Genomic DNA, 26,929 nt, shown 5'->3' with positions numbered 1-26,929 from the left:
GATATGAGATGCAGGAAGATTATAACTCTTTAAAACACAAGTGGAACCATCAAAGGTTATGAAAAACAGAACTCCTCTGTATATTGTTCATTAAATGATACCCAGAGCCTAGCACACTACTTGGGCCAGAGTAGGTGATGAACAAATGTTCTTGGAAATTAAAATGCAAGGAATATTCCCTAGCTTCTCCTTCCTGTCACCACCCATCACTCCCTTAGTTTGTTTCTATCTTTTGGACTCTCTGTACTCTGTTAGGAATCTGTGCCCAATGAATAAAGTCATGAGTTCCCACTGTCTTGTTTTTGGCCTTGTGTGAGCATCTGTGCTCGATATGCAACAACTATTCTTAATGCCATTATCAATAATGACCTCCCCCTCTTTAAAAAAAACTCCCCTTCCAAGTGGGTGTTCCACATAAGTAAGATGTTAGAGAAGAGCATAATAGGTAAAACATGTTTCAGAGAAAGTAAGACAGCAGGAAGTTGGGGTGGGGAAAGCTGAGCCCACTGCAAAGTGAAATCAGGGCCGACTCAAAAACCCCTGAGGACCTGTGGGAAAAGTGTCAGACTTCTGGCCAGGAACTGAGATGGACGTCTACAAAATATGTATACCCAAGCAACTAACCACTTTAACTCCCCAGTATCCTTTCTCTAGGCCCTATTAAGAGCTGTCTTGACACAGCTTCCACCCTCCTTTCCCCAGTGAAGTCCAAAATCAGCTGTCAGGGTTGACATCAATGTGCAAAGGGCTAGAGCCCCAGGTAAAACAAAAGATGCCTGCAAAAAGGCAAATGAGAAAGGAGCTCAAGGAAAGTTCATGATGGAAAAATAAGCACCGTCAAAACAAACATCCACAGAAGGGAGAGAGGAGGAAACCAAAGAGAAAAGATCAGCCAGAAAAAATAAGAACAATGAGAAAAGCCAAGGGGTCGGGGGGGAGGGGGGAAGGAGATGGACTAAAATAAAATACAGGCATAATCCTTCAAAGAAAAGTAGAGGAAAAGATAGGGACAGAATTAGCATTTGGGGCAAAGAGCTAAAAGCTTTTACACACTTTGTTTCACTTAATCTTCACATCACTCTGAAAAGTGAATACTGCTCATCTCCATTTTGCAGAGGTGGAAATAGAGGCTTAGAAGCTAAACAAGTTAGTTGTCTAAGGCTGTACAGATGGAAAATGTGGAGCAGAATTTGAACACAGTCCTGCTAATTTCAAAACTTACACTCTCTTGTAGGCTATCCTGGGTTTGAAAATATGGCAAACATGACTTCTAAATTTGGTTGACTGCATTCATTAATACTAATAACCATATGCTCAATTATGCCTTAATTTGGGATCATTTCTTGAAATGGATCCTGAATGCTTTTATTCCATCAAAAATGTTATCCTTCTCACCTCACGCAGACTCCTACTCTTGACTTAGGAATCTCTCCCACATGGATAAACCATCTAACTACATCCAAGCAGCTAAGGTAAAAGGAGACAACACTACCCCACCTGCTCAGGTGACTCTAAAGCTATCAAAAAAATACTCCCCTGGGACCAATCTGAGAAGGCCTAAAATTACAGTGGGAAAGAATCAGGGGCAACTGCCTCCAATATGAAAACATCCTTGAAACTGATGATGAAAGAGTGGGAGCAATGGATGTGTGGATCTGGTGTCTGTTGGGGGCCTGAATGGTATATACCTTATATCCCCATTAGAACATAAACTTCTAGAAAGCATGGACTACATACTGTACCTTTATTTTGTCCGTAACAGCACAGTGCCTTACAATTCACAGGCACTCAAAGATTAGTCAAATAACTGAATGAATACTGGGTGTAATGACCTTGTGAACTGGGGCAGTATCAAGACACCTTTCTCTTTTTGTAAAGTTACCCTTGGGACTTCCCTGGTGGCGTAGTGGTTAAGAATCCACCTGCCAATGCAGGGGACATGGGTTCAAGCCCTGGTCCGGGGAGATTCCCCATGCCTCGGAGCAAATAAGCCCATGCGCCACAACTACTGAGCCTGCATGCTGCAACTACTGAAGCCCACATGCCTAGAGCCCGTGCTCCACAACAAGAGAAGCCACCGCAATGAGAAGCCCCCACTCGATGCAACTAGAGAAAGCCTGAGAGCAGCAACAAAGACCCAACGCAGCCAAAAAATAAATTAATTAATTTCTTTTTAAAAAGTAAAGTTACTCTTAAATATCATCTTTAATTCTAGAAGAAAGGAAATCAGGACAATAGCATGACTAAGTTTTGGAACTAACTAGCTCCTCTTTCAGCAAAAAGGAAAGTAATGAAGGCCTGGGGCACTCAGGAGATATCAGAAAGAAGTGGCTAACCTGACAGCAGTCACAGGATATTGGTTTCCCTTTATCCCATAGGTTTCTTCCCTACTAATTTTTCAGTATGTTCTCATCCCTCGGAGTTCTTATACTCTGTATTCAGTAGTATAAGGCACATAAATAGGATGCAGCATCTGTGCAAAGTCTGGTCTTCCAGTGGGAATTCTTGAGCCTGTGTAAGTTTGGATCGTTCCACAAAGAACCCCTTCTCCAACATGACTTTACAGGCCGCTCAGATTTACTGGCTGAGCTCTGAATACAGTGTTGATTTTCCTGGTTCATAAAGCCAGGCAGAGTTCCTGCTGCCAGACAGGTGTATTTGTTTTTGAATGATAAGGACATTCACTTGCTCTCAGTTTAGGCTAATAATAAACACTTTAGACATCCTTCAAAGTCTGAAGAGGAAAGAATAAAAAACCCTCAGGCAACAACGTCTGTTAATGGACTTAGAGAACATACGGCCTTGCACAAGACCAGGGTGCTCGCTGGCTAACTTTCCGGGCAAGCAAACCCTCTGAATATTGCTTTTGAAAGCCCTCTCCCATCAATAGAGCCCTGAGGTTCATTTTACCTGATGAAAAGGAAGAGAGTCAGGAGAAATAGAAAGACAAAAAAACAATATATTGGCCCCAAAGAGATACCAGAGGGAGTCAGTGCCCGTGAGGAAACCTCTTTCAACCCTATAGCAGTGCAGCCTAATAAACACATCACCTGTGGGAGGGGAGGTTTGATGAGACAAACAGTAGCAAAAGCAGACACAGCAGGGTAACCAGGGAAAAATAAGAGTATGGCAAAGGAATATTCAGGAAGGAAGAAAACAGAACAATTTTGCTTGCCCTTTAAGTAGCCTAAAACCCTAATCTTTCAAAGTGGTTTAGAAAGGGATATAAGTCCAAATTCACAGTGCTGGGTCTCTCTGCCTTGATTATCAAGGAGGAGTGGGTAACTTCCAGGATCAAGTTGTCCAGAAACATGAGGAGGGATAGAAAAAACTGTTGGCATCCTGGGCACTGACTGTAATCACTGTAATCCAGCCCTACCTCAGGTTGACTGAGCCACTAATCTCACTTTTCACCCTTGATTCTCAATCTACCCCACTGTTGTTTTTTCACCACCACCAATCACCTGAAAGGAGCTGGCTTTGGCTGGAATCTGGGCACCGCAAATTGGCTCCCTCACAGCTCTTGACGGGCTCACGGTTCTTCTTGTGGAGGAGAAAGGAACAGCTCTGCCCCGGTCACGCGGCACAGAGCACCCATCAGTCTGGGACTGGCCATCAGCCCTAGCCAATAGTGAGGACTGGGCTTCTTTGCTGACAATACTTCAGGAACTTTGATACCGACTGCAGAGAAAAAAATGGCAGTTCCTTCCTCAAGGTAGGCATGAAAGAGTGGCTGGGACCAACTGATCTTGCTTCGTTTTACTCTTTTCATGCAACTTCATCCTGAGGACGAAGTCTCCACAGATCAAACTAACGTTTCTCTTTCTCCAATTTTTCCACATTGTTTAATCCCCCAAATAAACCTTCTCTGGAATATTTAACTTACACCTTTATTTATTTCCCTTCAATACATTTGCACTTGAATATTAAGATTTGTTTTGTTCTCTTTTGAAAATGCAAAGTTACTCCTAAATTTCCATTTTTAGTTCTAGGTTGCACATACATGAGTATCTATTTTAACAATTTTTCTCTAACTTAAAAATTTTTTATAACTTTAAAAAAAAAAGAAAAGGGTAGCAGAAGAACTTGAAAATGTTTGACATCCTGACTCTCTTCTCTTCCTTAAAGTAAGGATACAGTTAGAAAAAATACTACTTAGAAAATTAAATTAATGTTTTCTGAGCCATGTCTTTCTCTGATGTGAGTTTTGTATACAGAGAGCATGACATGTTTTGCAGGTGATTACTGGGGTAGCATCAGCTTTAAGAATGAAGCTATGCAGACACTCTGTGTTCTGTTCATACTTGCTTCATGGATTCCTCGTTTCACTTTCTTTACAACATTTCTTATTCATTACAACATTATTTACAACAGCCAAGATATGGAAACAACCTAAGTATCCATAGACAGATGAATGGATAAAGAAGATGTGGTGTATCTATACAATGGAATCCTACTCAGTCATAAAGAAGAATGAAATCTTGCCATTTGCAAAAAATATGGATAGATCTCAAGGGTATTACACTAAGTGAAATAAGTCAGACAGAGAAAGACAAATACCATATGATTTCACTTATATATGGAATCTAAAAAACAAAACAAATGAACAAACAAAACAAAACTCACAGATACAAAAGAATAGATTGGTGGTCGGCAGAGGGGTGAGGGTTTGGGTGGGGGGACAAAATGCATGAAGGGCATCAAGAGGTACAAACTTCCAGTTATAAAATAAATGTCATGGGTGGGAATTCCCTGGCGGTCCAGTGGTTAGGACTCCACGCTTTCACTGCCATGGGCCCCGGGTTCAATCCCTGGTCGGGGTACTAAGATCCTGCAAGTTGCTCAGTGCAGCCATAATAAATAAATAAATAAATCATTTTTAAAGATAAATAAAATAAATGTCATGGGAATGTAATATAATGTACAACATGGTGACTATAGTCAATAATACTGTATTGCAAATTTCAAAGGTGCTAAGAAAGTAAATCTTAAAAGTTCTCATCACAAGAAAAAATATTTGGTAACTCTGATGTTGACAGATGGTAACTAGACTTATCATGGTGATCATTTCCCAATGTATACAAATGTCAAATAATTATGTTGTACACCTGAAACTAATATAATGTTGTATGTCAATTGTACTTAAATAAAATTTTCTTTTCCTCAGTTTTTCTACCACAGATATGTGCTGCAATTACACATCCAGACAGAAATGTCTCCCTAAGAAATGTATGCTCAAGTATTTAGGGGTAAAGAGTCTGCAACCTACTTAAATAGCTTAGAGATAGATATGTGTGTATATGTATACACATGTATATATACACATGTATACACATATACATATGCATATATATTCATATACATATGTGTTTGTACAATTTTATATATACGAAAGAAAGACAAGGTAAGATAGGTGAGTAACTTATTGAAACATAATGGAAGGTATGAGGGTATTAGTTATTCCTTCTCTTTTTCTGTATGCTGAGATTTTTCATGATTAAAAACTTAAAAGGATGAATGGAAGGAAAGAAGAGAAGTGGAAAGAAAGAGGAAGGAAGGAAGGAAGGAAGGAAGGAAGGGAGGGAGGGAGGGAAGGGATTCTTCCTGAAGACCCTGAAAGATGTGGGGCTTAGCTGGTTTTCTCATCCTGAGAACTCTAATGGTCAGCAACAGCTCATAACACTATGGTTTAACCAATAATGTCCAATTATTGTAATTTACAATCACTCTGTGATCATCTAACTCCCACTCCCCTGGACTTCTCCATGAACTTTCACAGAGAACATGCTCTTTGAGAGTCCTCTACAGTATTGCTGTAAGGCTCTCTACTGGCCATTATTCTGTGGGTCTGATTTGTAGGTGAAACCTGCCCTAGCTTAAGTACTTCACACCTGCTCTTTTGTGTGGTTCCAGCATATCCTCTCATTGTTGACCACTTGTTTTGAGCTAGTTGAGGTAGCTATTGCTAACTGGATGACCCAGTCAACATATGTGAAAATCTGCTGGGTGAGTCTTCTGGATAAACTCTTGTTTCCCTCATAAAATGGGGCTTTTCACCATTTTGCCGTTAAACTTTTGCCCTCTGCCCTTTAGCTCCTTCTTCCTGTCTGGAAAGCAGACATGAGTTCTGGAACCATGACAGCCATCTGGAGATCCTAAGGTGACCATAATGAGGATGACAGTGGAGCGGGAAGAAGGAAAAATTCTAGGTAGGAACCTAGACTGGCTCACCTAGCATTGGTGAGCCACCTTGCCAGGCTTAGAATTTCTGTTGAGAAAAACAATTAACACCCTATAAAATTGAAACCTTGGAGAATGGTTTTCTATAATTTGCAGCTGAAAACATATCTAATTGACTTGATTGATTTTGCCACCTTGTAGAAGATTTGGTCCTGGCACAACTACAGAGACTCCCAGCCTCATACCACCCAATGATGATGCCCCAATCAGAACTTGGGCTGCCCACAAATTGCCAAGCGAGCGAGTCTTTCATGTGTCATGTTTCCCGCACTCCACTGAGGGACTGGTTTTAGGCTCTGCACTTGACTCGTTCTTTTGTTTTCTTCAAATTTTTATTCTGAAAGTGCAACATGATTTTTTTTCAGACTATTTAGCTAGGTCCAATTCTTTCAGACTAGGCAACCTTGATACCTTTACTCCTAGAGAATTACCTAAATATTGAGCCAAAGAAACTGAATATAGTCTATGAGTGCTGGTAAGCGCAGTCATGAAATTTTTCAAGAAATAAATCTTTCTGTGGTCTATAGAGATGTCTGGAGACTCTGAGAAGAGTCCTGATCTTCCTATTAGGTAGACAGACAGGGAGAAAAGACATGCTTTGGTTTTGTAAACATCCAAAGTTTAAGTAAATAAGGTTTGGCTAGTAATCAAAGACAAAAATCCCTCACCTAAGCATTGCTAACAAACCAAGACAGAACAACCTTCCCTTACCCTTAGTCCTCAGTCCTTGGCTTTGGACTGGGCCCCAAAATGCTTTCTGTTTCAAAACCTCAAACCATACAAAACTCAGTAGGTCTGGGGTTCGAACATATGAATAGAAAAAGCCAAGCTTCCGCCTGACCTTGGCTAACCTTAAATCAATCGTTCTTCCAATGTTGGTCTGCCCAACAGTGAAGCTTGTGGCTTCATCTTGGTTTTACCACAAAACTTTGTGATGAAACCCACTGAGATTTGGACTTCCATTCCTGTCTTGTTTCAAACTCTTTTTGCAAAACCTGATGACTTCTACAGCATATGACTATGTAACTCTGTAATATCTCTTATGTTCCACATACGCTCAGGACCAAATTTTTGCATAGCAACATTTTATGAGACTCCAATGATGAAAAATCAGAGAATAGAACTAAAAATCCATTCAGTGTAAAATCAAGGCCATTCTATGAATATAGCCCAAATCTATATGACACTACTGTTAAACCAACTATAACAGCAACTCAAATAATTTGAAAGTCTCAGTTAAAAAAACTGCTGGGAGTTGCATACTGTGGGGTTGAGGAGCTGGAGGAAGGAAACCCAAGAACTGACAAATGTTGCCCCAGACTAGAAATGCAAGAAACATAGAACCGGCATAGCACCCTGAGAGATCCAAGGGACAAATAATAAGTGGGGATTTTCCCCCAGTGAAGAGTAGCTCCATGTTTTCCAGCCCGCAAATCTAGGTCAAATCAGGACACACATGTAGAGAGAAGCCAACAATCTGAAAGTGCAGTCATAAACAAGGACAGAATACCTCAGTCTCATGATCTGATTGTGCCACTGCAGGTGTAAGAACTAACATCTCCGTTCTGTATTCTCTCTTGGCATTGATGTAGGTACAGACAAGAGTGCCAAATGTCATGTGATCTCATACAATATAGATTCTTTTTTATTGAGGTATAATTGGCATATAACATTATATTAGCTTTGGTTGTACAACATAATGATTCTATATTTGTATACATTGCATAATGATCACCACAGTAAGTCTAGTTAACATCCGTAGTATAGATTCTTGTCAACTAGAAATCTTTGGAGAAATCTAATCAACCACCCATCATTTCCCCATAAAATAGTGAACTGCAACATCCCTGTGTTATCAGGGTCCTGAAATGAACATAACCAGAAATAAAACAGAAAGCTCTATCTGCCTTGAGCCCTTTCCAAATCTGAATCCTATTTTGTAGATTTAGAAATTTAGCCACAAAAACCCATTAACCAACTTTGAAACAAAGAGAATTTTTGCTTTAGCCCAACAGACTCCTTTGTGAATTATGCATGATGTTTTCCAGTGATAGGAAAAAGGAACCAGGGCAGGAGAAATACATGCCACCAGTTTCTGTAAAATCCTGAAAGCAGAAAACTGGTCTCGTGATGTCAAGAATATACTACAGACAATCCTGGGTCAGTGATAACCTGGGGACCAACTCCTAGAACTTTAAAATTTCTGCAAAAAGTTATTTTTAAAAATGACCCAAGGAAAAGGTTACAATGATTGTCCCTTTCCTAGGGCCCCCATCCTGCCACCTCTCCCAAGTAGCTAGTACACAAACAATGCTATGCAATTTTCATGTCCTTCCAAACGACCAATCTGGCAGAAACGTCATGAAACTCTTAATAGAATGAATATATGTATTTACTTCCCCTAAAGAGTCATTTCTACCTTCTTGCCCTCAATGGAAATTACAAGTTGTCCCAAAGCTCCTGTGAGAGCCAATCTACAGAATTGCCCCATAAGTCACAGGTGAAGTTATTTCACAGAGCCCATTAGAGTAAAGCAGTGCAAAGGGATGCTTCTCTACTAAACCCCAAACAGGGGCTATGGCTCCAAAACCAAAATTCTAGGATGAGATTACATATTTGGCATTGAAGCCAACACATGATCACAGCCAACAGGTTCTTAATTTCCTACCCTGCTGCAAGATATAGGTACAGGCTCCTTAAGGTAAAAGCCACCCACCAACTGCCTATGTCACCAACGTATAAAACTCATGAGCTCATAATATAAACAGAGAACTATTTACTATATTCTTGGCACTGGCAAGCTTATAAACAATAGCTCAGTGGAATATTTTTGAATTGAGTTTGTTTCCTGAATATGTTTTTCTTATAAATCTGCACACTTAGCCAAAGATCACATTACTCATTAGACATTACAGCTGTCCTTGTCACCTAAAATCAAAGGGGGGTTACTTGGGCACCTTCCCATAAAGAACTGCAAATAACTCCCCTATTCGTGGGCTGAACTACAGGAAAATGTTTGTGCACGACATCCAGCAGGTGGCACTCACATCCAAGGCTACCGGGAGCTTCCCTGTTGGCCGGGGAAATCTTCGTTCACACAAAAAAACTTGTTCTTACAGCTCAGTAAATAGTAGACAGATGCCTTCTTAGTAAAAGATGGTAAATTTCACTCCTAGTGTCTTCTTAAATGAAGTTTTGACATTGGACATAGCAGCCAGTCGATTTATGTAAATTTTTAATAAAGTAATCCAAGAATAGAGAAATTCCATACTGAAAATATAGCTTCGTAGATGTTATGGGCTGAGTGTTTGTGTCCCCCAATATTTACACGTTGAAATCTAATCCCCCAATGTGACAATATTTGGTGGTGAGGGCTTTGGGGGGGAATTAGATCATGAGAGTAGAGCTCTTATGAATTGGGTTAGGGCCCTTATAAGAAGAGGCCAGAAAGCTAACTCTGCTCTTTGTGCCATGCAAGGGCATAGCAAGAAGACAGCCCTCTTTAAACCAGGAAGGGGCACTCACCAAGAACCCAACCATGTTGGCACCCTGTTCTCCGACTTACAACTTCCAGAACTGTGAGAAATAACTGCTTGTTGTCTAAGCCACCCAGTCTATAATAATTTGGCCTAAGACATCTCTAATGACCCTTTCCTGATTTGCCAATATTCGGAATAGGATTAAGGAGCCGCATATCACTTTGAATATTAAAAATCGAGCCAAAGCCATTTTGAATAAGAGTGAGTTGAGCGGAGAAAAATAAAAGACAAAAAGACATTCCTGGGCTTCCCTGGTGGCGCAGTGGCTAAGAATCCGCCTGCCAATGCAGGGGACACGGGTTTGAGCCCTGGCTCAGGAAGATACCACATGCCACGGAGCAACGAAGCCTGTGCACCACAACTACTGACCCTGCGCTCTAAAGCCCACGAGCCACAATTGCTGAGCCCACGTGCCACAACTACTGAAGCCCACGCACCTAGAGCCCGTGCTTGGCAACAAGAGAAGCCACCACCATGAGAAGCATGCACACTGCAACGAAGAGTAGCCCCCTGCTTGACGCAACTAGAAAAAGCCCGCACGCAGCAATGAAGACCCAACACAGCCAAAAATAAGCAAATTTAAATTAAAAAAAGACATTCCTTACTAAAGATTCTCTTAATATGACAATAGTGGCTTCAGTTTCCAAATCATGTACATAAAGGCCCAGAAATTGTTTTGCAAAAGGGATGAAATGATCATAGACCATGCTTAGAATTTATCTACCCTTGAGTCACATGTACTAATTGTTATTAATCCATATCATCTCTTCCTGAACAAGCGAAATCAATTACTCTATTATCTTAGCAAAGTGAATAAAAGTACAATAAGGTTTCAATGGCTGTATAAGATCAGGTATACTAACTCTAGCTAACACTGCCACTTACTGAGCATTTATTATATGTCATGCACTGAAAAACCTGCAACATACAGTAATTTGATCTTGACAGCAACTCCATGAGGCAGGTAGCACAATTATCTCCACTTTGTAGGAAAGGAAAATGAAGCTTAGAGGCAAGTTACATAACCTATTTTAGCCTCACCTCCTCACTTGTAAAGTGAGAATAAAAGTATAAACTATTTCTTAGGGTTGTGAAAATTAGAGTTGACACAAAGCATTTAGCCTAGTAAGTCCTAAGTATGTAATTACTTTTACTACTACTGCTACAGCTGCTGCTACTCTACTACTACTACTGCTACGACTACTATTACAACTTACTCTTATTATTAAGTTATTTGCTCAGGGTCACACAGACAGAAAATGGCAGAGTCAAAATTTGAATTCAGGTCCGCCTGACTCCAAAATTTGGGTGCTTGGCCTCTAGGAGACAATGCCTCCAAATAACTAACCCAGGGTAGTTCTGAGAATAAAAGAGCACTTCCAGAAAAATAGAAGTTACTCTTATTCATGGAGAGAACATATGAGAACGGTCATCAGAAAACAGCCATCTCTTTAAGTTTCTCCTTCCAGACACAAACACACACATGGGCAGAGCAAATGCCTCTCCTCCCCCCACCCATCTTGTGTGTCAAGAAGACCTTTTATCTTTTTGACCAAAACATGATATCTTTTTTTTTTTTGGCCACACGGCACGTGTGATCTTAGTTTCCTGACCAGGGATCAAACCCGTGCCCCCTGCATTGGAAACACAGTCTTCACCACTGGACCACCAGGGAAATCCCCAAAATATGATATCTTAATGGTCATAAAAATAAAATCCCTTTTCAAGGGAGGTGGGTAAAGAACTAGAATTTAATGAAGAACCATGCCTGGTGCAAGTAAGAACCACCCAGCACTGAGCCAAGGTGACCATACTACAGAACGCAGAGCTAAGTCCTGATCCTGACTTATCCAGTGTCAGCAACATGACTTAGAGTGAGCTACAGCCCAGGCACATTAATCACAGTGAATGGTGGTGCTGAACTATGGCATTAGGGGACAAGTTCTCTGACTAGTAACCTTCATAAGTTTGGCATGATTTTGAATATTTCTTGATAATTTCTAGTCCATCCAGCAATTAGTTTCACTCATTTGACATTTTTCTAACTGCCTTGGAATTCATATGTGAAATTGTTTTGCAGCAGTATATTAATATATTGCACTGAAACCCCATTCCTAATTTATCACGATAAAATGAATTGATTTAAATTATATTATTTTGGGTTTTGGATTCCCAAGACTTCTGTGTATGTCTGTGTTTTAAGCTATCATTTCTTGAACACCTTGACCCCAGTGGTTTATAAACAATCTAGACACACAGTTTTCTGAGTATTCAAGGTATACTTGGTACAAAATAGAATAGGAATCCCTGTTCAAGGCTGATCACAATAAACCCTACTCCCCCCAACCAGTGACTGGCTTATAAATTAGTTTATGACCCAATTCTGGCCAGTGAGACAAAGAAAAATCTTTTGGAGACTTCCCTGGAGGTCCAGGGGTTAAGGCTCTCTGCTCCCATTGCAGGGGGCACGGGTTCAATCCCTGGTTGGGGAAGTAAGATTTTGTATGCCGTGTGGTGCAGCCAAAAAAAACAAAAGAGGGCTTCCCTGGTGGCGCAGTGGTTGAGAATCTGCCTGCCAATGCAGGGGACACGGGTTCGAGCCCTGGTCTGGGAGGATCCCACATGCCGCAGAGCAACTAGGCCCGTGAGCCACAACTACTGAGCTTGCGCGTCTGGAGCCTGTGCCCCGCAATAAGAGAGGCTGCGATAGTGACAGGCCCGCACACCGCGATGAAGAGTGGCCCCCACTTGCCGCAACTAGAGAAAGCCCTCGCACAGAAACGAAGACCCAACACAGCCATAAATAAATAAATTAATTAATTAATTTAAAAAAAAAAACAAAACGAAAGAAAGAAAAGGAAAAGAAAAATCTTTTGGGGAAGGGGGCTTCTAAAAAAAGCTCCCTCCCTCCTGAGAGCTCCAGGAAGAGAAAGTTCCTCTTGTCCCTCTGGATGCAGCTTTGACGAGATGAGATGCCTGGCACTGCTGCAACCACCTTGCAACCAACCTAGGGATGATCATCACACAGAAGTAGGGATGACATCAACACACAGAAGATGATCTGGCCAGAAGGCATGGTGTGAGCAGGCTCCTGGAGACTGTGCCTGGAGCCTGCCCTCCTGTTTTAGCCAGTTTAGGTTGTGGTTTTCTGATATTTGCAGCCATACACACCTTAACTCTGTGCTGCCATACTTAAGCCTTAGAGAAAAGGCCTCTCTGAGAAGGTAACACTCAAGCAACAGGAAGGATTAGGCAGAAGAGGGGCAATCTTAATGGTCAGAGGAAATAGTATCTGTAAAGTCTTTGAAGAGGGAATGACTTGGCTTGTTTGAGGCACTAAAAGCTCATAGGACTGAAGTATGGTTCATAGGCTCATAGGACTGTAGCCTGGCAGAAGAAGTTTCCATCAATCCTTACTGGGTCTCCTCACCAATTATCTCTTCAGATTTGGGATATTTTTGACGAGTGTTTTGACAAGAACACTGTTTCCCCAAAGCTGAGCCAACCAAACTGTTAGATGGTATATTGGAGGTGAAGGAACACTTGGCTATAAATAGTTTCCCGTGGGACAGCCTGGTTTCCCCTGTCCTGTTTGTTCACCCCAGCAGTTCGTGTGCAGCTGGCCAGTGTTTAGTGATGCTGTGGTACCCGAGTGTTGGAACTGAGCTGCAGCTTCCGGCTGCTGAGGAAGAGGTGGCTGACCCAAGTCTCGCTTTCCTCGGCATCTGTACGGGCTACACCTTCAAAAGCCACATCTGTGGGCATGTTGTTGGGGTTCCAATAACAAGGGCAGGTTGGTCTTCTGTTTGTTTGTTTTGTGACTGCTAACATTTATACAGTGCTCATCACTCTACCTGTTCTAACTAATTCAGTATGGTGACTGAAGGGGAGCATCAAATGAGGTAAGATTAGCAAAAAAAAAGATCACACAGGGCCTTCTAGGCCACAGTAAGAAGTTTAGACTTAATTCTAAGTATAATGGGAAGTTGTTGAAGGACTCAAAGCAGAGAAGTGACATGATCCAAAGCTCATTCTGGCTGCTGCTCTTTGGAGAACACACTGGAGAGAGGGAGTAAGCAGTGGGGAGAACGTGTGGGCTATTGCAGGAATCCAGGTAAGAGACGATGATGGCCTGGGCTATGTAGTGGAAATATTAATTGCAACAATTATTCTCAAATTTTAGTTTGTGGGAGAATCACTTGTGGTATTTATTTAAGATGCAAGTAAGCACACCAGTGGATTTCGATGCGGGTGGTCTACAGACCACACCTGTGAGACACCAATATAGAAACGTTCATTAAGACCTTTGACTTTCTAAGCAAGACCATTTTCCAAAAATAACCATCTCCCATTCTTTAATTTCTCCCAATACAGGGACTTCCAGATTTTCCAGGTAAAAAGTCCTTAGGTCCCAAATGCCTTAGAGTCACATGGTTTTTCCTACAGTCTCACCTCAATTTCCCTGAGCATAGCCTATATATTCCCTCTTGTGCTATGCTCAATAAAAGAAGAAATGTTCCTATAACTCACTGTCCCTAATGTTCCGAAACATCGTTCTTTCGTCCATTCAGAAAGCACCTACTAAGCACCCTCTAGGTGCTTGGCACTAAGCTGGGCTCTGGTCACACCAAGATAAATAAAACACACCCTCTCATATGAAAGATATCCATCTTCTTCCTCTATTTATCTTCCCTCATATACTATTCATGCTCTAAAACTTAGACATCATTATGAAGGAGAAAAGAAAGAACACAACAGGAAATTAGATTCAGTAGAAAACAGGAGCAGAACAAGAACAAGACTTTGGGAAAATATAGCCTGATGAGACTCTCCTCAGGTCCTGCATGTAGATGGGGTCTTATTATAAATTTCTTACCTGAACCTTAAACAAAGAACAGTCAGCCTCTAATATCAGGACAACATCTGACTATCTGAGAGCACTCCAGAGACAAGTATTGAAAACTCAGCAGAGAAAACTGTCTAGATTGTTCATAAACCACTGGGGTCAAGGTTTTCTTGTTGAGGGGAAGAAGAAACAAAAAGGAACTATAATGCCATCTTCTGAAGTTGACCAAAACAAGGTCCCCAAATCATTGCCTGCTGATCCCATCTGAGGGGTGGACGATTTGAGAATTCATGAGATATTATTGGGATTTCAGCCCCAGCCCTAGGCCCTTTGATGTTTAATTAATGTGCTGAACTCAAGCTAAATAAGACTAGAAGGGGTTTATTGACAGCATAACTACTATTTCTAGAAACAATGCCAGAAATTCTTTTTTAAGAGATAAACATTGAGATGTTTGGAGTGGACATCAAAGGTGACAATAAACCTTTAAATACTTCTGCCAAGAGCCTTGAAAACAACAATTATTCAGTAAGTAACAGCCTGTTCTCATGAGTAATCTAGAACCTCAAATATTTTTCCTAGCCACCCTGAACTCTTAACAAGATGGCAAACAATAGATTAGACAATTGCAATAAAGGAAATTATTTATTGTGTACAAGTTACACTCTCAATAAATTGACTTTGCCAGCATGTTGGACACAGTAAGGTTTTCAGGCTGCTGGCATACTCCTTGGCAGATCTCTATGAAAATGTGGTTCTGATTTAAAATATAGAAAGAAATTTTTAACTATAAAAATATAGAAATGGAACCCTGGCAGCCTAAAAGCATTATTGTACCTTAAAAGACCTATAGTTTACTAAGGGGTAGGGGAAGAGGGTGATGAAACTGCCTGCCTAATTTAAATTTACAAACTATTTAGAAGATTGGAGCATTCAGTCCAATAGGTATTATGGTTTCTGAGCTGTGAAATGGCCAGTTTCACTGGGTTTGAGGTAGTTCTTTTTTTATGCAATCGTGATGCTAGGTTTATGTAGGCACAACCTTAGGCACTTGGAAGAATCTGGTTTCAAAGGTGTAACAAAAGCTCATACACATGCTTATACTTGTTAACCAAAACAACTACAATTGTTCCAAAAAGATAGCACTGTTTATATTAGATTTGTTTTTCCTGGTTTAATACACCGTTAAACACCAATAAGTTCACCAAATCTAGTCAGATAAAAATCTTTCTCTCATTACCTTATGAATATTTACTCTGGTTAACACCTTCCTGGGGTGCTCTGGCAGCATTTTTGTTTGGGGTTTTTTAATGAAAACCATGTCTAGCAAAGGTCTGGAGTCATATTCTAAAGACAAAGATCCTTTTTTAAATTTTTACAGTAAAAATATTTATCCCCCCCAAACATGAGTGATAATATATATGATATGCAACTCAATGAAACCAATCTGTACTTTCATTATAACATATGTGATGTTACCATGATGCTTTTCTGTGTGATTATGCTTCCCATTTCTCAGGGACAATCTGTCTCGAGGGCAGTCGTTCAGCTACCTGAACAGTTTTCAGTTTCCACTAGCACAGTCTTACCGGGAGAGATAGGGCAGGGAGATAAGGCTATCCCATACAGGGCTGCTTCTAGAGTCTGTAGCCAAATCCCCACTGTTAATGCTACCTTTGACCCAAGAACCATTTTGTGGATTGCTCATGAACAACATTTTTAACCATAATTCTCTGCTCATTGTTAGAAAGGAGAGTTTTCTTTATATTTAACTGGTCAACTCTTTAAAACAAATGTGACCTCAATTCTATGAATTAGCTAGTGGCCATGGGCAGATTCTTTCTGAGACAGCCACTTTAAATCATACTACCAGGAGGGGAGAGGCCTTTCTCGATGGTGGTTTTCTAACTATTGCCAAATTCTCAAGGTAGAAAAACGTTCCTATGAGAGCTAAAGGTACATTCTACCACCCCTTTCCCATGCATCCATCATCAACAAAGACAGTAATGAGTTTAAAATTTCATAAGATGCTTATTGTTTTAAACCTCTTTTTTTTTTGGAGTATAGCTGCTTTACAATGTTGTGTCAGTTTCTGCTGTACAGCAAAGTGAATCAGTTATACATATATACATATCCCCTCCTTTTTGGACTTCCTTCCCATTTAGGTCACCACAGAGCATTGAGTAGAGTTCCCTGTGCTACATAGCAGGTTCTCATTAGTTATCTATTTTATACATAGTAGTGTATATATGTCAACCCCAATCTCCCAATTCATCCCCCCGCCACCTTCCCCCCTTGGTGTCCACACGTTTGTTCTCTAAGTCTGTGCCTCTATTTCTGTTTTGCAAGTAGGTTCACCTGTACCATTTTCCTAGATTCCACATATATGCGTTAATATACAATATTTGTTTTTCTCTTTCTGACTTACTTCTCTCTGTATGACAGTCTCTAGGTCCATCCACATCTCTGCAAATGGCACAATTTCGTTCCCTCTTATGACTGAGTAACATTCCATTGTATGTATGTACCACATCTTCTTTATCCATTCCTCCGTGGATGGACATTTAGGTTGCTTCCATGTCCTGGCTATCGTAAATAGTGCTGCAAGGAACACTGGGGTGCATGTGTCTTTTGGAATTATGTAAGCCTTACTTTTATTGTCATCGCTTGTACATACATGGCCACAATTTCACTTTTTCTGAGATTTCACTCTAGGCAAAATTTGTAATTTAACTGTAACACTTGAGAGCATATTTAAATATTTGGATTCATTTCTGGTGAAAGCAAAGGGGCCAGAATTTTAGCAGAGATCACTGTGTTGACATGTCTGCTTCCTACATGCAAAGCAATTGGCTCAACAGGGCAGCACAAGCACAGAAAAGTTCACTCGATCATCTAATCTCTTCTAGTATTACATTTTTCCTCCTTCAAATCTTTGGCTAATTTGAAGCACAACGTTATGAGGAAAAGAGAGAAATATTTTCCCTTATCCCTCTTAATCCATCTTCATTACCAACTCTAATATCTCCTCCCACTAGTCTTAATTAATTACCCACTTTTGATGAATGAATCAATCTTTCAATAAAGACAGTGTTTACTTCCATTTGTAAAGGCAATTGCATCAAATCTACCTGGAATGGTTATGAGAATGTGTGAAAGAGGAAGACGTAAGGAAAAGAAGGATACAGGTTTTAAGAAAACAACTAGGTAAGTCAAATTGTTGAGAAAATAAATGGTCCCATACGTTACCAAAAAACAGAGACATGAGAAATTCACTGCTGGTCTTGTTTATTGTCTCTAAATAGCTGATCCAACATAAGACCTATTTTGACATGAGCTGAGCCATGAATGCACTCTGTCTGAGGTGGTACTTCATTCATCCTAATAATCCACTGATTTCTATAAAACCCAATAAATGATATTTTTCTTACTAAAAAAATGTACCAATCTGGTAGCCCAAATACATACTGTATACATATAGTCATTTGTGTCATAGTCTCAATAATTTATCAAAAATTTAGAAAATTTAATATTTTTCCCATAATAAGTATTTGTAGATATTATAATTTTTGTTCAGTCTTAAGAGGTTAAATCAATTAAAATACGTCTAAACAGAAAATCTTCCTTGGCCATCAGCTTAACAACTACTCGCAAAAAAATACCACACGAAAGTCTAGAACAGGAAGTGAAGAATACATAAATACCATGTCTAGTTATGGCTGGAACATAAACAAGCATAGGGGAGGTCCTAAACCTGAATTTCAGCCAGGATACCAGGATTGTTGATATCACTTCCAAGAGAACTAAAGAATATTAAGGTGAATTATGTGATCAGGACTTAAGGTTTTATTTCTCAGCTAAGAAATATGGGATGTTAGAACTCTCTTTTCTTAATGGATGAAAGATATAATTTCAGTTTTTAACTAATTAGTGTCCTCAAACAGAGCCAATGCCGGCATTACAAATAATAGTCTGTATGAAATTAGTCTTCACAATATAGACTGGCCTGTGAACCAAGAAGGAGCTGTAGATCAGGTTCTGGACCTCTGCCTCTTACCCACTCTACCCAGGAGGGGATGAAATCACCAAAAGAATTTCCCATAGGAAACCACAAGCCCCAATACCTCTGGTACCACCTGCATGTCCTTCTGCACAGGGGTCGGCCCTCCCCAACTCTGTTTAATTCTTGAGAGCCAATGGGTATACAACTATACCAAACCACTGAATTTCACAATGTAACTTGAGACAAACTGAATCTGAAAGGCTATTTTATGCGTATTTTGCCTCCACTCCTGCAGGTAATACAATCCACAGTGCACCCACTGCCTAGCAGTATTTGACTCTCCTAATCCTCATTACCATACTTCCTTTCGTACACTTCTCAAGGGAGGTATGGCTGAGAGCACCAGCAAAGAAAATAGGTCTTTCTTAATCATTTGTGCTGTTCATAAGAAGTGTACTTAATGAAGGATTAGAATCGATCTTGAGTCTTGTTTGTGAGTTTTGTTCATATCGTCACAAAATTTGGTACTTCTATTTTACTATATTTTATCCATCTATTTCAGGTAGTTATTCAAATTCAAGTCTTCATTATCCCAAAGTCATATGTGATCTACATTTAAAAAGGGGGGGGGGATGGTGTGTGACAAATTATAGCATTTGTTATGGGCATGTTTTTACAGTACATTTGCCGCCATATAATGCTAAAAACTTGAACTTCAAAAAATAAACCTTGTACTTCATTTCATTCCCTGTTTAGCTCAGCTAACTAACGTTGAAATCTTTAAATTTTATAAGAAATTGGCTTATTTTTCCATTGTTTTGCCTTAATCAGAAGGGAAAAGGGACTTCCCTGGTGGCGCAGTGGTTAAGAATCCACCTACCAATGCAGGAGACATGGATTCGAGCCCTGGTCCAGGAAGATCCCACATGCCGCAGAGCAGCTAAGCCCGTGTGCCACAACTACTGAGCCTGCGCTCTGGAACCCGCGAGCAACAACTACTGAGCCCATGTGCCACAACTACTGAAGCCCACACGCCTAGAGCCCGTGCTCCACAACAAGAGAAGCCACCACAATGAGAAGCCTGTGCACCAAAACGAAGTGTAGTCCCTGCTCGCTGCAACTAGAGAAAGCCTGCACGCAGCAACGAAGACCCAACGCAGCCAAAAATAAATAAATAAATTTATTTTTTTTAAAAAAAAGGGAAAAAATACTTTCAACAGTTGAAGGACCAGTTAGCTCTCTGAAATCGACCTATAATTAAAATCATAAAATGTCATGCATCATGAAATATACTGAAAACATCTAGTATGTTATCTTCTAAGCACTCCATGAGGGCTAATTTATTTTATCTATAACTAATTTCCAGTGGAAAGAAAGTTACTATACTTCTCAGCATATTGACAAATAAGTCTTTCAGTTTCATGGAGATTAAGTGATTAAACAGGAACTACTGCCTCACCACTTATATATATATTCTTTAGAGAAATTCTAACACTGAGGGGCCAGGATTTCCACATTTATTTTATTTCACTGTGATACATCAACAGAGTAGAAATAAGACTCCACTCTTTATCCAGCCTTCAAGGTCAGTCATATACTTTTTTATTTGAAATGAACTAAAGCTGATTTAGAGCGGACATGCCTTTTAGAATGCCCTGAGGCCTTTCATTTCTTGAATGATATGTTAAAGCTTGGAATCTACCCAAACCTCCTTGAAGCACCCTCTGCAAAGTTTAATCTAATTTGAACTAACTTATTCCTCAGTATAAAATGCTCTTTCTTATTTCTTTTTATTTTTTGAGTGAGCACATGGACATATTTTTGTGTTTCTAAACATGTGGATGCTGGAACAATTTAGAAGGAAAAACACTACATATTTATTTTGGTCATGTTAAAAGCAGTGGCAGAAAGCATAATTCTGAGAACTCCTGGTCCTGACACTCTGCAAATCATTTCACAACATGCAAATGATTTAGCAGCAATATAGTCATAGTTCCTAACAAATACTTCTCTGATTATAGGATACATTCTTAAAAGTGATGGGCTTCAACTCCCACTTTTTCTCTCCATTTCTATATGTGTACTGCTTACACTCAAATCTCTACTTTGTAAATAAAAGTAATATTAGATAGTATATTTTCCAAAAATAAATACTTGTGTGGGACTACACAATCCTGCAGGCGTAAGACAGAGTATATGTATATAACAGAGCTTTTTGAAAATTTTCTCAACATGCATCTGTGCCCTCTATCTCTACCTCAAGGAATTAGTGAGTGTAATACAACGTTTTTTGACAGAAAGAGTGGTGAACTCATCCTGAGCATGTATGGTGATTAACTACAAATTGATCAACTTCCCCAAACTAAAAACTTAAATATGTACAGTTTTTAGTTGACTAGGATACTTTTGAAGAAAATGAAGATGCTGGAGGAAAATACAGAGTTAAAGAACTGAAGACAAAATGCTTCTCTCAGTAACGACAACGAAATCATTGTGAAGGGATTGCAGTGCATGAGGATCCATCCTTAAAGGCACTACCACATGCATGCTCCACCTACTCTCTAGGTTTTATATTTACCTTTGCTGGGGCTGTTCCTCCCATCAGTAGTTCTGGGTCTCTGACTCTACCACTGAGTCAGTCTAGGGGGAAAAAGTCTCAACATAATCCCAGAGGTTCTCTCTCATATTCTCTCTCTCTCTCATATTCTCTCTCTCATATTCTTCCTCTCTCTCTCCCTCTCTGCCCCCCCTCATTGACCCATGCAAATTTCAGCTATGCACTTAGCTTTCAATAGTACCTGAAGGAGAAAGTCCCTGAAATCACAGAAAGATGTGCGGCATGTCAAAATGAACTATTCATCCCCTGTGATCATTAGAGTGTCACAAGAGAAGAAACGTGCCCAAGAGGGTTCTGCAAAATTCCAACTCTGGGAATTGTGTTCTATATAAAGACTCTGTCATTTCAGCAGCCCATTCATTTACTCAAATGATATTTATCAGGTGCTATTATATCCAGCCCTGTGTTAACATCAGCAAGGCATTAAATCTTCAAAGTACTTTCTTATTCTACACTTATGTTGACATGTTTAGGTGGGGCCTTAAATTCTCTACTCAGCTGAATGCTTTAGTTCCCTTCTAATTTGTCATTTTCAGGCATATTTAAGTGGGTTTTATTTTTCATCAGTGGAACTCTACCATATATGATGGCATCTACACAAGTGTTTGAATCATGAAGAACAATAGAGATGACAAATTCCAAGCATTGTAAATTTAAATAACATCCCAGAATTAAATTCTGAAGTTAAACTTCTAGATTGTAGACTCAGCTTCAAGAAATAAGATTCAGCTTTGGCTACTCCCAAAGGCTAATCAGACCTTAGGTCTCTATTAAAATAACTTGTGATTCTTTCAGTGTTTCAGACAAAAGGAGGAAATGGTCATAATCTGCCTCACTGGAAACTCTAGCATCATGGGAATTTTCCTAGGCAGTTTTGTGAAAGTCTAAGGAGTCTTCAAGCATGTTATAATTATAGCTACTATTCATTGTCTTTTGCGCCAAGCACTTTACGTTGAATACTTCAGCTAATTTAAGCTTCATGGTACCCCTGCGGTGTATCATGGTTCCTATTTTCCCTGATGAGGCTCGGCGAAGTTAGGTAACTTGCCCAAAGTCACACAAGTTGCAAGTGTGTGCAAGTGATGGATCTGTGACAATGCATTATCCTGCTTCCCAGTCAGTAACGTGCTTCTACGTTTAAAAAGAAAAAAGAAAATCATTTCCCTAGTCCCCATGAAGGTTGTAGAGAGAGATGGGGACTGATAATGCTGTCTGAGAAAGATTTCTGAATTCATGAAGTCAGAAAAAAGGAAATTCTGTTAGAGAACAAAGCAGTCACAGCTGTCAGGGTTAAGGAGAAAAACTCGCCTCGAGGGGCCTCGGCTTTACTTCCTCCTACCAACCCAGAGGCTGCGAAGGCACCGGGAGCGGTGATTGACAGGAGAGTACGTCCCAAGGACGGTCGGCCGCGTGGGGGTCGGAACGTCAACTTCTCAGCTCCCCTTGCTCCCACCACCCCCGCCCGCCTCCACGCCACCTCCCGGCCGCTGGCTGGGAGCTTCCACTACCGGTGCGGGCGAGGCCGGAGGCAGATGGATGCTGCTGACTGATGGGGGCGGCCGAGCGCGAGGGCGCGGAGTGAGGCCCGCGCGGCGGCTCGCCCGGCCTCAGGGTTCCAGCAGCTCCCCCTGCGCCCTCCGGAAGCGGGGCGGAAGGTTTACCTCCGCCCAGAGCCTCCACCAGGCCAGCGTGGGCTCAAAGGTGGGGTCCGGGCCCCCGCTGCGGCCCGCGGGGGCGCTCTAGGCCCCGGTGCAGAGGCCGCGCCACCCGCAGGGGTCTGAGGGCTTGAGGCCGCAGGTTTTCCTTCTCAATCGGGTTGACCCTAAAGACATATGAAACGGTGAGGGCGGCAGCGGCCCACGCGGTCTGGAGGCGCAGGGCGCTTGGGACGCGGCGTGGAAGCCGGCCCCGAGGGGCGCCCGGGCCTCTCGCGCCCAGCTCTCTCCCGGTTCTGCACTCCTCCTTCCCTGGCTCAGAAGGCCCGCCGGCCGTGGCCCCGATCCGCTCCCTTCTCCTCCCCCCGCCCCGCGTCGGGCTCCGCTTTCCCTCCATCAACTCCAGGCCGAATTCAATCCGAGAAGGTTCCTTTGAGCTTTTGTGTTTGCTGGGGGAGATGTGGGCGCTGGAGGGATCGCGTTACAACTTTCATTTCCTGAAATGTTTGAGGGAACATCCAGGGTTTTTATCCCCCCATCAGGCCGGGCGATGGGTTCGGGTTTCAGGCCTTGTCATTCAGCTGTCACCAAACAAACGAAGCTCTCAGAGCCCTGGAGAGGGAGAGCTACCTGCTATTCATGACCCCTGGAGCAGGTGATCGCTCATGGGAAAAACAGATAGAATTAATCATAGGGCTGTTCTCTGTTTCCTCTCCTTTTTGGCAGACCTGCCCACAGTGTGAAACCTGTCAGAAAACAAATTAACTCTTTCTTGTTCCCCAGGGGAACTAAAAATACATTTTCAGAAAGCCCACCACACACATTCACACCAAATGACCCGAATGACATTTGGAGGGAACATCTTTATATCTGCTCCACTTTGCAGTTTCTTAGTTTGTGGGGTTCCCATCTTAGTGGGACTTGGAACCTAGGGGACCAGGGGAGAATGGGGCAACTTCAGATCACCTGGTTTTATCTACTGAAAGGAGTCCCAAGTGTGATCTCCAAACTCAGGTAGATTTGGACATCTCCTTTCTGCCTCGGTGTCAATGCAGTTGGGCTTGATCCTAATAAAAGGAAAATCTCTACCCTAACATAAGTCTGTAAGAAATTTCTGTAAATGGGTGTTTCCCCTCCCCCAGATTCTTCCCTAAGTCAACTTTGTTGAGCATCCATATTGGGCTCTGTATTGGAAAATCCGAATGATTTCAAATTTTCCCTCATTCATTTCCTTATTGCCTCAGTTGAACAAAAGCACAAAGGTTAGCATATTGGTGTTCTTTGTTGTGAGGATACTGTTTACCTGCTACTCATTAAATATTATAAATACAAATTTTAAATTACACCTTTATTTTTTACTTTGTTCTACTTTTCTTTTCCCTATATCTCTCTCCTGCCCTAGAAATTTTCCTTTTTAATAGAGGGAAAGAGAAAGTGCATACAGATTTGCTTCTAAGATATATTAATGTTGGAAAATTTAACCAGGACAGGTCAGGAGTCTTAAATCAGAATGATTTTTAAAGAACAGAAATATGGTAAGGGGGCTGCATTGTCATTTTGCCTTTTAGTTTTTCCATAAAAGGGTGGGGTTTTTTTGTTTTGTTTTTTTGTTTTTTTCTTGGTGAGAAATCAGGAGATATACTGTGTGTAAAAATAATCCTCCTGGCCTTCTTTATGAAGATTTTGTCTGTTTATTTTGAAAACAGCCATTGGTTCCAGATTCCCAGAACTGATTTTCTTAGATTAGCTATTTGTACTCAGAGGTAGAGCCCTGAGCAATATTATTCTTCAATTAAAACAAAGAATTTGACTTTAGGAAGAAGCATGTTATGTTTATATAGCATCAGCAACGCATATAAGATATTCACCACACATATCTGAAGACAGACAAGGCTTCAATTGTTTAACCGTTCTTCTCACTTCATAGATACAAAGGCATGCTGACCTATCTAGCTTAATTTTTTTTAAGCTTGTTAGTTACTTTCATATTCATGACATCCTAAATACAGAACTAATGCTTCTTCCTTGTAACTACCTCCTTGACTTTTAGGTAAAATTTCCTTTTGCAAGGTACTGCAGACTATGCCACTTCACCCTCAAAATGTGCATTTCTGTACAAGCTCTGTAAATTGCTGCTCCCCTCCGCCAACCACACCAGTGCCCACCACCACCACACACACAAAAAGCTGCAAAAGTTAAGGGGAACATTACTGCATACTGATGCTTATAGTTTAAATATAATATCTGTTTGAGAGCCAACTAAAGATGTCACAGCTATGTGGGTTTTATTTGGTTTTTTTTGGGGGGGGGGGTTCACAGTCCCATTGCCTTTCCCTGGCATTTAGATCATTTGGATAACTAGCAGCTCAGTTTAGAACTGAAGTGCTGCAAAGCAGCTAAAGCCATGCCTTAAGGGGAGGGGAGGGGGCAAGGAATGTAGTTGAGTTTGTAAAAATACTTAATATAAAGTAAAAAACATCTAGAAAGTTGGTTTTACAGACTTGATGGTTGGAAGCTGCAGATTTTGTATCAGGGATGCAAACCGACCAGCTCTATGAAATGTTAAAAAAACATCTTAAAGTTGTTGTTGTTTCTTTTTAAGAATCTTAAGATAAAAAAATATATAATCTAGGACCGTTTTTTCCTTCAAGATGCCACATGCATATCAGCTCAGGTCCTGAACCACCACCCCACCAATAAATTATGTATCTATTATAAATAAGCCATGGCATTTTAAAAGTTGTAATCAATTTTAAATCCTATTCTAAAATAAATTATATAGCAAATTAAATTAAAATTAAATTAAATTTGCTTTGTGTTAATCCATTAATGCTTCTATTTGGATCTGCCTATGTCAGTCCCATAAAAGATTTATGTTCTAAGTTAGGGAGGATGGAAAGGACAGGGGACCAGATGGAGGGAGCTGGTATACAATTTCCATGCCTCCTTATTATAGTAAGTAAAGGGCCAGAATCTATCTTTCTACTTATCTGTCTTTTTAATGATAACCACTAATGGCACAGAAGAAGGGAGAACAGCCAATATCACCTAATAGTATTTTAATTACAATTGGGTAGCCACTTCAGGTACACTTAAGTGTGTGTTAAATCTGAAGTTAACTCTTTTTCTCTTTCAAAGATAAGACAGGATTGGGATTTTAGTTTTTGTGAGTTTTCCTTTCTGCATTTTCCTGTTCGAGGGGGTGGGGGGAGAAGAATGTGATTTTAAGAACACTTTAACGTTATGGCAAAGGAAAACAATTAGTGGGCACTTTTGCAAAAGAAGGAGGGGGGGAGACTCCCAGGTAGCAAAGCAATACAGGAGAGCAAACCTTAAGGTGTATGTGCTCTTCCTGCTGAGAAGTGGGGTCTCAGCTGTCCATTAACAAGTTAAAAGGATAGAAGCTGAAACTCAGATGGGAGACAGGCATACACGCGCCTCAAGCAATCTCTTTCTCTTTGTTTTTAAATGCTACTGCAGTGTTGTTCCTCGCTGTCTGAAAGGACCACAGCGCCTAAAACAGTGATTGCCATCCTCAGTGGGAGAACAGGTTTCCAATTTCATCAGCTGGAACTAAGCTGTGTGTGTATACTCAGTTTAAAATACTAAAGAAAATGCAGCCTTTCCAGGGCAGCACTTTTTCTGGGCAGAGGACAAGCCAACAACTCGCCCATGATTTTGACTTCTCGGTCCTGGCTGGCTTACCCATGTCTTTAGAGAATCTTCCAGGTGGAGCTATTGCATTCAATCAAACTAGGGAAGAAGCGAAGGCGGGGGTCACTTGAGGGGGCTCACAAGTCCCCACCTAAGGTCACGGAGTATACCTGCGGCCTAAGGAACTGAGCCCTCGGGTACCCTTCGTGCGAATAGCCCCTGGGGGCTAAGTGGGCACAGACACTAGTTCCGCTGGCTTCGGGTGTTTGGAGGAGGTAGTCTGGGAGGGTTTTTAGTCTCCTATTCCTGGGAAAAGCTCAGAAAAAAAGAAGAAATAACGTAGAGAGAGCACGTGGGCCACCAGCCACTCTCCTC

General features: G+C 40.9%; 1 protein-coding gene across 1 annotated transcript in view; it reads right to left on the bottom strand.

Annotated features, from left to right (window-relative positions):
* The window catches only part of LOC309626115 (protein SIX6OS1), a 233,849-nt gene that overhangs the window by 206,406 nt on the left and 514 nt on the right, over positions 1-26,929 (bottom strand). The window lies entirely within an intron of this gene.

This window comes from Balaenoptera borealis, assembly GCF_965194805.1.
Source record: "Balaenoptera borealis genome assembly, chromosome: 3".
NCBI lineage: Eukaryota > Metazoa > Chordata > Mammalia > Artiodactyla > Balaenopteridae > Balaenoptera > Balaenoptera borealis.
Note: the sequence above shows the minus strand (reverse complement) of the source record. Positions and strands in the feature narration are given on the sequence as shown.